This window comes from Sinocyclocheilus anshuiensis, unplaced genomic scaffold (assembly GCF_001515605.1).
Source record: "Sinocyclocheilus anshuiensis isolate Anshui unplaced genomic scaffold, SAMN03320099.WGS_v1.1 scaffold421, whole genome shotgun sequence".
Lineage (NCBI taxonomy): Eukaryota > Metazoa > Chordata > Actinopteri > Cypriniformes > Cyprinidae > Sinocyclocheilus > Sinocyclocheilus anshuiensis.
In genome coordinates this window covers 605386-616132 of record NW_015540859.1, presented here as the reverse complement: position 1 = coordinate 616132, position 10747 = coordinate 605386, and the positions used below count along the sequence as shown (strand labels likewise).

Sequence of the window (10747 nt, the reverse complement as noted above, 5' to 3'; positions counted from 1 at the left end):
TATAAATTGATTCATTTACACATACATATACAAATGTGACTACACATGTACATACACCTTTGAAATCACACACAAAAATATTGTGTTATTGTCAGAAACTTTGCACACAAATATTCATCCCATATTATTTCCAATAAGGTTCTCAGAGGAACGCAATACTTTTGTGAGAGAACACAAAAGCATTGAAATGTACTTTTTCCAGCCATCACTCTCTCAATTCGAACTTTTATTCTAATCAGAATTGAGTTCACAAATCTGCATTTATAAACTTGCAATTGCCATTGAAACAAGTCTGAATTGTAAGATAAAACGTTGCAATTATTTCATCATTTTTACAAGCTTCCATAAACGTTGTCTTTACCTTTTTATAGTTATTATTAAAGGGGTCATATGATGCTGCTAAAAAGAACATGTGTGAACATTTGGGCGGTGTTATGCAAATCTTCCCACATAGTGATGTAGATATGTGGGGGCGTGTTAGAACGAGCCGTTTTAGGTAGGTGTGGTTAACTCTTCACTTTTATAAAGAATATCTCTTTGGATTTGAGACTTTAGTCTTTGCAACTTTACAGATCTTCTTTATGCACCAAGAGCTTGTAACACTCCAAAGAGAAAGGAAAAATTGAAATCGCATCATATGACCCCTTTAAGAAAGAAAGAAGCTGTGAAGTGGTTTTGTATATATTATTTTATGATAATGGAAATAAACAGGATAGTTGCTGATCTAAGCTGGCTCAGCTAATTCCTCTGCTGCTTGAGCTTTCATAAGGTCAACTCCTACACTGTGTGCTGTCACAGCAGTACCTGGACTGCATGCGGGTGGAGTAACTGAGGCCTGGAGGTTCTCTGATGTGAGGATCCGAAGGCTCAGCTGTCACTTCTGAGAGCCTCATGTCACTCTCACACCCTACTGGCTACAACTGAGTAAGCGAAGAGGTTAAATATAGCTCAGCAGCAGTGGAGCTGCACACAATCACTGATAGAGCAAGCATGTGCGGCGTTGCACCTCTTGTCCCTGGAATAGAATAACAGCTTCACTGTCCCTGTTTGTGACTCATTGATTTTACAGCCCGCCTAACCACTCAGTCATGCTTTCTTTCACTTGTTGACTCTTGGTTTGGAGCACCTGCTTCTCACTGGAGATCCTACAGAGGAAAGATCTTTGGATAATGGGTACCACTATCAGAAGAATGGTTCTGGAGTCTGTCTAAGCAGGAGCATACAGGAGTACACTAGCCTGAGGCTTAGGGACTGTGGGTAAGTGTTTCATTCAAGTGTTCTTATTCTACGGGACTCCACTAATTGTTGTCACCACTTTATTAATAATTTACTAAAGATTGACACATGAGTGGAATATATATAATATATTGTGCCGCCTGTACTTTCTCCTAGACTGTCACACAAATTCCAGGCAACTGCAATACTTACATATGCATGTGTGTCTTGAATTTGGACAGTAGTAAATTGCAAAGTAAAGCTATATACTGTATCATGTGACTGCGTACCATTCACTTTATAGAAGAAGTGCATTTCCAGTTGAAATATTTCAATTGCTGTATAAAAGTTATATATGTCATGTGACTTCATAGCATTAGCTTGCTATCAAGTGCATTTCCGGTGGAAATAGTTTAAGCATAAATGAACACCATTTGGAAAGTACACTATTCAAAAACTTGTAACAATTATTATTATTTTTTCTTATCATTTCTTATGTTCACCAAAGTTGCATTTATTTGATCAAAATATAGTATTATAAAATATTATTTTAAATGAAAAGAAGTTTCTATTGGAATATATTGTAAATTGTAATTTATTTCTGTGATGCGCAGCTGAATTTTCAGCATCATTACTCCAGTCTTCAGTGTCACATGATCCTTCAGAAATCATTCTAATATGCTGATTTGCTGCTCAGTTATTATTAATTATTGTTGGTGCTTAACTATTAATTTTATTTTTTATTATCAATGTAGGAAACATTGCTGCTTAATATTCTTGTGGAAACTGTGAAACCTTTTTTTCCACGATTCTTTGATGAATAAAAAGTTCAAAAGATCAGCATCTATTTGAAAAAATATATGTTTTTTTTTTACATTATAAATGTCTTTACAGTCATTTTTTGACAATTAAATGCATCCTTGCTGACAAAAACGATTAATTTCCTTCTTTTTTCTTAATCCAAACTTTTGAATGGTAACGTATCACAGTTTCCACAAAAAATATGAAGCCGCAGAACTGTGTTCAACATGGATAATAATTACCCATGTTTCTTAAACAGACATCAGCATATCAGAATTATTTCTGCAGGATCACGTGACACTAAAGGCTAATATATTCAATCAGAAAACAGTTATTTTAGACGGTAATATTTCATTGGACTGCCACTGTCCTAGATTGCAGGTATTACTGTAATAACAAAGCATATATTTCCATGTGTAAATGGACTTTCTTGACAATGGCAAGACAAAAACAAAACTAAAGAAAAAGTTTGAGATTGTTGTTTTGTCTGGAGGGCAGAGATCACAGTAATTCTCAACAGCATTGGCCCGCTGCTTTTGCTCAGCTGGATAGTCATTTATTCCTGTGATAATAGGTGTGATTGGAAAATATTGGAACTTTTGGCCTTGGGGGGTTATTGTGAGGTTTTGGTGGTTTCTGAGATTTTCTCACATTTGTTTCTGGATATGTTCATAGACGGTTGGCCCACTGACTCAGTATGTATACTGTATGTTATCACCGCCTCATCCAGGTGTCTATTAATACTACGGCTTGAACATGAACTTCAATATCCACCCCCTTGGAATGGCTTTTTAAAGAGCAATCCAATGATGTCACGTAAGCAGAGAGGTCTTGGTTTTGGTTTACTCTATTCTGCTTCTTCAGGAGTTCAAGCACGTTGAGTTACAGTGGAATGTAACCTGTTAGAAAGGCATTCATGGCTATCACTTACATGTGTGGCTGCTGATATTCCCGAGACCGTAATTTTTATTTTTTATTCAGTAATTTTCAAGATTACATACATTACAATTTTGAGTTGCAGGTCATGGCACGTGCTGCAGTTATACTTACTGGTTTATACACTTCTGCTCATAAAATTGGAATAATTAAGATGTTTTAATGTAATTCTGACTTACAAGAACTAAGTCAGAATTGCAAAATCGTTTAACTGTTTTCTGTTGTAATATATTTTAAAATGTAATTTATTCCTGTGATCAAAGCTGTATTTTCAGCATCATTATTCCAGTCTTCAGTGTCACATGATCTTCAGAAATCATTCTAATATGCTGCTCAAGAAACATTTCTGATTGAAAAATGACATAATATGAATGTTTTTGCTGCTTAATATTGTTGAAACAAAAGCATTCCAAGCTTCAGAGTATTAATTTTCTAAATATAAAATAAATCAATTCTTTTATTTAGCAAGAATACATTTAATTAATCAAGTGACAGTAAAGACATATGTGAGGTTACAAACATATCTGTTTCAAATAAGTGCTGTTCTTCTGAACTTTCTGTTCATCAAAGAATCCTGAAAGAAATGTATGACATTTTCAACATTTATAATAATAGAACAGTTCTTTCAAATTGTAGTAATATTTCACTATATTGCTGATTTACTATATTGTTTGATCAAATAAATGCAACATTGATAAGCATAAGAAGCTTCTTTTAAAAACTTTTTTATTTTTTTATGCTTTAGTTACAATTAATACAATTTACTTTTAAATTATTATTTTAAATGTGCTTATAAAATTATACTATATTATATAATATATAAAATTGTTATATTGTATAATATATAAAATTACATGATATTATATAAAAATATACAATATCAGCCAATTTAAATGTCCCCATTTATTACCATTCAAGTGGTTATTTACATTTATGTTCGCACATTTAGAAGATGCTTTTATTCAGAGTGACTTACATTACACTAAGTAATTCAAATCAGTATTTTATCAGTTCATACATTCCCTGGGAATCGAACCTATGACTATGACGTTGCAAGTGCTATAGTTACAGGATGGTTATATATAAAATGTTCCTAAATGTAACTTTTCTTGAAATACAACATCACTTTTTTGTTAAGTGATTTTTGCACTGACCTTAACATTCTACCAAGCACATTGAATGTAGTGTTTGAATAATCATTGCACAAAAATATATATATATATTTTTTTGGATAAGATTAGTTCAGCTGCATGTAATTTCCTCAACAAAACTGCTATGCACTTTTAAACACTCTGCCTGTAGGCCAGTATTTGCATACATACTACAAGCTGAAATCCAATAAGACAACTGCTCCAACTGAACATAAGTTATGGATGGCTTATATAAATAGAAGCCGATGACTGTATACAGTAAGATGAACTGGGCAATATTTATTCATACAGTAATAGAAACTGATTGCAGATTATAAAATTATATAGAAGAGAATAATAAAACATAGATTATGTGCTTACTACCGTAATGTTTGTCTCTGCTTTACTGTTATCAGAGTGAAAGGTAACTACCATTACAGTTGATAGACTTTGACCTTCTTCCCTCCTCTGTGTCCATCAATCAGGTCATGTGTATTGTGTTACCTGCAGAGCTCTGACTGCAGTCTCCAACAAAAGTTGCAGTTTCTATTTTATATTCTAGATTGGTTTTGATGATGTTCCTTACATGGACACCTTTTAAAGCGAAGCAGGCACGCAAATCTGAGACTTCACCGTTTAGTTCACCGTGCATGTGTGCAGACTCCATGTCTTGCCAAAGCCACAATCGCAAATGCCACGACTCTCCTAGCCCTTATTTAGACACATTGGACCCATCATGTGATAGGTCTTCTAAAACCCTTCATTTCTTCATTGGCAGCACAGGAATGCGCACTATTAAAATAGTTCAAATAAAATAGTAATCCTCTTGGATTCATTTTTTGAATGTACACAAAAAATACAGTAAAACAGTAATATTATTAGGGCTGCCCTCGACTAAGGATTTTTCTGGTCGACTAGTAGTCGTTCATTTGAAGCATTAGTCGACTAATCGCATGTTTATTAATAAACCATTAAATCATTATAATGAGCCTTAAAGGGGTCATATGATGCGATTTCAATTTTTCCTTTCTCTTTGGAGTGTTACAAGCTCTTGGTGCATAAAGAAGATCTGTAAAGTTGCAAAGACTAAAGTCTCAAATCCAAAGAGATATTCTTTAAAAAAGAAACCTAAAACAGCTCGTTCTAACACGCCCCCACATATCTACCTCACTATGTGGGAAGATTTGCATAACGCCGCCCAAATGTTCACGCAAAGAAAGAAGGCGTAACTTTTATTCTCGCTGTAGTATTGTTGCCGCCGCCGTGTCGTTAAGGTGCTGTATGCTTTGTTGTGAAAGCGAAACTACTTTGTTTGGCCTTCCAAAAGAGGACGATATCGCTTCGTCATGCCTGGAGCTGATCCGTGCTGGTCGCTGAGGAAATACTTCAACTTTGCGCTGTGGATCGCCGGATCGGCTTTCACCGTGGACGAAGCGGAGTCCAGCCCGGGGTCGTCACATGTGGTTGCCGCAGGCATCACAATATGGTAAGGGACGTAACATTTCTGTCACACGCTTGAGGTATTCGGCCAATCACAACGCACTGGATAGCTGGCCAATCAGAGCACACCTCGCTTTTTCAGAACGATGAGCTTTGTAAAAATCGACGCGTTTCAAAAAGGCGGGGCATAGAGGAGAAACAATAATGTACAGTATGTGGAAAATAATGTGTTTTTTAACTTTAAACCGCATAAACAAATTTCATTACACCAAATGCACAAAATAATGTTATTTTTAGCAGCATCATATGACCCCTTTAATAACTGAATAAATTTCATAATGTAAAAGTTCATATTTAGAAGTATCGTATCGGTATCGGTGATACTGGCCTTTTAAAGTATCGGTATTGTAGCAGCACTGATCTACAAGTTACTCAATCAAAACTCACTTTCAGACGCCTGACAGTCACTCTGACTTGAAATGAGCCAATATACTTGCGCTTATGATCCTGTGCCGGGTTTTGCCACACATTCAGTGCTCCAGTTCCTCCAACAGTCCCTGAATTGAGGAAACAGTTCGGGCTCGGGCTCGGACCGAAGAACTGAACTCAATTAAATTTTTTATGGTTTTTCATGGTTTATGTAAAAAGGTGAATTGATGAGGACTTGTTTATTCACTTTATATGGTTTAGACATCCACGTTCCACATTATTATTGGGTGCTTTCAAAATATTTTTGTGTTTACGTTAAGTCATTGTGTGATCAGCCTATGAACAAACTGGTGAATTGGTTATTTGAATCAGTTCGCTGAAACAACTTGCATTTTATGAATAACCAAGGGTTTCAGCTAACAATCTTCTTTACTGTTCTACTGAAGAAAAAAGTCACCAACATCTTGAATAGCCGGAGGGTGAGTAAATTAACAGCAAATGTACATTTTTGGGTGAACTATCCCTTTAAAATGATTACAATCCGATGTAAAATTAAAATAACCTGCAAAATCATGCATTATAATTCACTATTGCTCACCGATCTCTCTATATAGATTATAGATACATTTTATGATATTATCTATATTATAGAGCAGTAATTTTCCTGTACTATTTCTAATCGACATGCTCCTTATAATGTTACAACTTGTGTATCATGTAGAATTCTGAGTTTCCCATTTGTAAATATGACTTTGCCATGTGCTCAGAATATGTAATTATAATATTTCTGACTGAAGGGCACATTATTTTATATGGAAAGCTGTTAGCCAATCACAAGAGTGAGCATTTACATTGAAGTCTTATAGAAGACACGACTCTTTAAACAGTTCAAATCAGGGGGACAAAATCAGGTTGAAAATGACCTTTTATTTCCAAATTCTGTCAGATTTTTATGTAAAAACCCTACTAATACTATAAATGCACCACAGGAGACATCAAATTAAAAAATTGCAATGCATTACCCCTTTAACTAAATAACTGACAGAACAGAACTTAACTAAAAGTTCATAAATCCATTTATTACATAATCTGTTCCACTGGAAAGATTGCAACAACTTACGTAAGAGAAGTTTTACAAATCATGAATAGGCCCCAGTGTAACAGCTTGAGAAACAGCTTGAATAGTAACTATTAAACCATTCTTTAAATATGTTTCCACACTAGAAATGATAACCATAAACATAGGTTTGAGAAACCATTTTGCTTGTCCACTAATGGTGTTGTGACTTCGGAGCTTGGACAGATATTTAATACAGCAGCACTGTAGAAACACAAGTTATTCCTAGCCTTATCTTGCCAGTTGGGTCTAAACATATCAATGAAAAAATAGCACCAAAGCAGTGTTTATTACAACACCATTAAACTCTACTGCAATGGTCTCAAACTCAATTCCTGGAGTGCCACAGCTCTGCACAGTTTAGCGCCTCCAACCCTAATTAAACACACCTGATCCAGCTAATCAAGCTCTTCAGGATTACTAGAAACTTCCATGCAGGTGTGAGTTGAAGCTAAACTCTGCAGAGCTGCGTGTGGCCCTCCAGGAATTGAGTTTGAGACCACTGCTCTACTGCAATGCAAATGTGTTGCTCTCGGATAGTGCTTTAGTATTTTCACTTACAGTTTACTTCAGAATTAACAACAACGGAGAGATAGTTGTCACAATAGGAATTTATCACAAGGGTTATATCACAGTTACTATCAGGATTTGAGTCAAAAGTTCAATTGCACCTATTGTTATTTTCACTAGCTGTATTATACAGCTTTCACTACTGTATAATATTTGATATGCAAAACACAATGAAAACTCTGTACTAAAACTAGTAAGTATTCAAATATCATCATCTTATTAAGACATATTATTGGGGCATATAGAGTGACAACTGATTAGGGCTGTCGCGATTCGTCGATTTTATTCGACTATTTGATTTTTAAAAAATCCTCGACTTCATTTTGCCTGCGTCGACTAACTGGCAAAATACCGGAAGTGGCGCTTTTCACGGACGAGAATCCATAAAACACATGATTGGACTGTTTTCCAAGGCCTCATGATATATTAAACCCGTTTAAAAATCATAATTAAGCATAACTGTGAATTCACAAATGCTACGATTTAGTTAAATAATTATATGTGATGCAGTTATAGGCGTGTGGGTTACGTACGTGCCTCTCACAGCAGCTCCGTTCACAGTAAATGCTGTTCCACAGGAACTGTTATCATTTACACGTGTGGAGCGTCTCAAACTCCATCTCTGCATGTTGTTGTGAGTTTGGGTTTATTGTAACGTTCATCTGGGAACGCAACGTGCGCCATTTCATCAGATTTGTAAGGTAAATCATTTATAAATCCATGCAAACACAGGAGTGTGACGAGAGGGGCGGGGCCGGTGGAGTAATTGCTAATGCGCGACACCTGCGCCACTCACCGGTCTCGAGTCCCATGGAGGAGCTCCGGAAGGATAAAAGAAGGAGTGACAACAGTGTTGGAGGAGAGAGGACCAGGCCTGGACTAATTGTTAAATAGTAATTGAGAATACATCAATATTAAATAAATAGTAAATGAGAATACATCATCTCGCGGTTTCAAAATAAAAGCTCAAACCCTCACTCTGAGTTTACACGTTTTGAATGACGTCCACATATTCATTAAATTACAGTGGCTATAGGATTTCTGTCGTAAATAAATGGCCAAATATTAAAGATTAAGTGGACATTTGAATTAAATGATGCTTGGTCAATATTAAACAAGTATTAGATCGCACAGTAATGTGTAAAAACAATCGTACATTAGCTCTATTCACTGATCTATAATAGAGACTATATTATATTATTTTATAATTATATATAGATCAGTGGCTCTATTACATTGGGGTGGGTGGGGTTTTGTGTGGGAAATTAATCGTTTAGATTAACCGATTAATCGGTCGATAGATTAATCAAAATAAAAATAGTCGTTAGTGGCAGCCCTACAACTGATAATTACATATAATTTTGTTTAACCTGTTATACTCTTATAAAGATCATCTTTATCTTACTTTTTGGCCACATAAATACCAGCAACTTCTCAAAAAATATCTGCATGCACTATTTTTGCTTTGGAAGTTTGTAAATACATAATCATCATTGGCAAGCATTAAAGGGGACATCGGATGCCCATTTTCCACAAGTTGATATGATTTTTTAGGGTCTTCATGAAATGTCTGCAACATATTTGGTTTAAAATTCCTCAGTGTTCGTGTAAAACAACACCCTTTTTACCCTGTCAAAAACAGCTCTGTTCACAGCGAGCCGTTTCAGTTAGAGATGCACCGATCGATCGACCGGCCAGGGACCGGAATTAGACGATTTTCCCGCATGACCAGCCCGGACCAGTGACTTGCCGGTCAGTCTGCCGATTCAGACCGGTTAAGGCTAGAAGGGATACATATGGCACTACTGGGCACGCACACATCAATACAGCGCAAGTTTTGGTCACACTGTACAACAATTACTATTTTTGCATTATTGTAAGGGGTAGGTGTAGACGTTAATAAAACACAATCCAATAGGTATAAAATTAAATTTCATTGTTAGTTTCCGGTCGGAGCTGTATCCCTTCTAGCCACAGCCAGTCTGTTCTGACGTCACACTTACGGCGACTGATGATAATGTATTTGTCGTGCCAGATGAAGCTTGCACAGCCTGAGTGAGTGTGTGAGAGAGACTCGTGCAGAAATCAAAGCAAATGAGCGCAACAGCACACACAGAAAGTTATAGATGCATATTGAGGTAGTAAAAAAAAAAAAAAGTATAATAATTAAATAGTACGCAACATTGCATGACCGAAACGCAACACGATTGCAATGTGATTTTATACAATAGTAGTTCAATAAACATTAAGTTAAAATTAAGTGGCTTACGTTTTAGACACAATGGGCCTCATTCATGAAACACCAGCAGAACGAATTTTTGTGTAAATCGTTCGTAAAGCTGTTCTGGCGTGAATTTTCAGATTCATGAAAGTGTTCGTATTTTAAAAATGTTAGTTGGCACGAAATAGACTTGTGCCGGTATTCGGTAATGCGATATATCACGGTAATGAATATGCACGATATTGTTATCGTGGGCACTTCTAAATACCGTGAATAATTATATATTACAAATTATTCAGAATTTTGAATGCATTTTAAGAATACTTTTCCCATCAACTGGTCAAAATGCGCAGTGTTGCTGCGTGAAAGATGCGTGCGCTCTCTGATGTAAACAAGGGCGGACGTGAAGCACATGGCAGACGTCCAATCAAAGGAGGAGGGGCGGGACAAATACTACACCGACCAATCATCTTACTTGTACAACAACTGAACAACAATAGAGAAGTTAATATTGCTGGTTACAACATTTTTATATTCAGTAATATTCTTCAAAATGATATACTAGTAATAGTAATATTCTTCAAAATGAGATACTAGTAGAGATACTTAGGGGAAGTCGTGGCCTAATGGTTAGAGAGTCGGACTCATAACCCAAAGGTTGTGGGTTCGAGTCTCGTACCGGCAGGGATTGTAGGTGGGGGGAGGGAATGTACAGCGCTCTCTCCCACCTTCAATACCACGACTGACGGGCCCTTGAGCAAGGCACCGAACCCCCAACTACTGCTCCAGGTGTGTGTTCACGGTGTGTGTGTTCACTACTGTGTGTGTGCACTTGGATGGGTTTAATGCAGAGCACAAATTCTGAGTATGGGACACCATACTTGGCCA

General features: G+C 36.4%; 1 protein-coding gene across 1 annotated transcript in view; it reads left to right on the top strand.

The window, feature by feature from the left end:
* The first annotated feature begins 993 nt into the window (after positions 1-993).
* The window catches only part of LOC107687936 (filamin-A-interacting protein 1-like), a 23330-nt gene continuing 13576 nt past the window's right edge, over positions 994-10747 (top strand). The window contains exon 1 of the mRNA XM_016485425.1: positions 994-1257. The gene's annotated coding sequence lies outside the window, so the exon portion shown is untranslated. The remainder of the gene's footprint in view (positions 1258-10747) is intronic.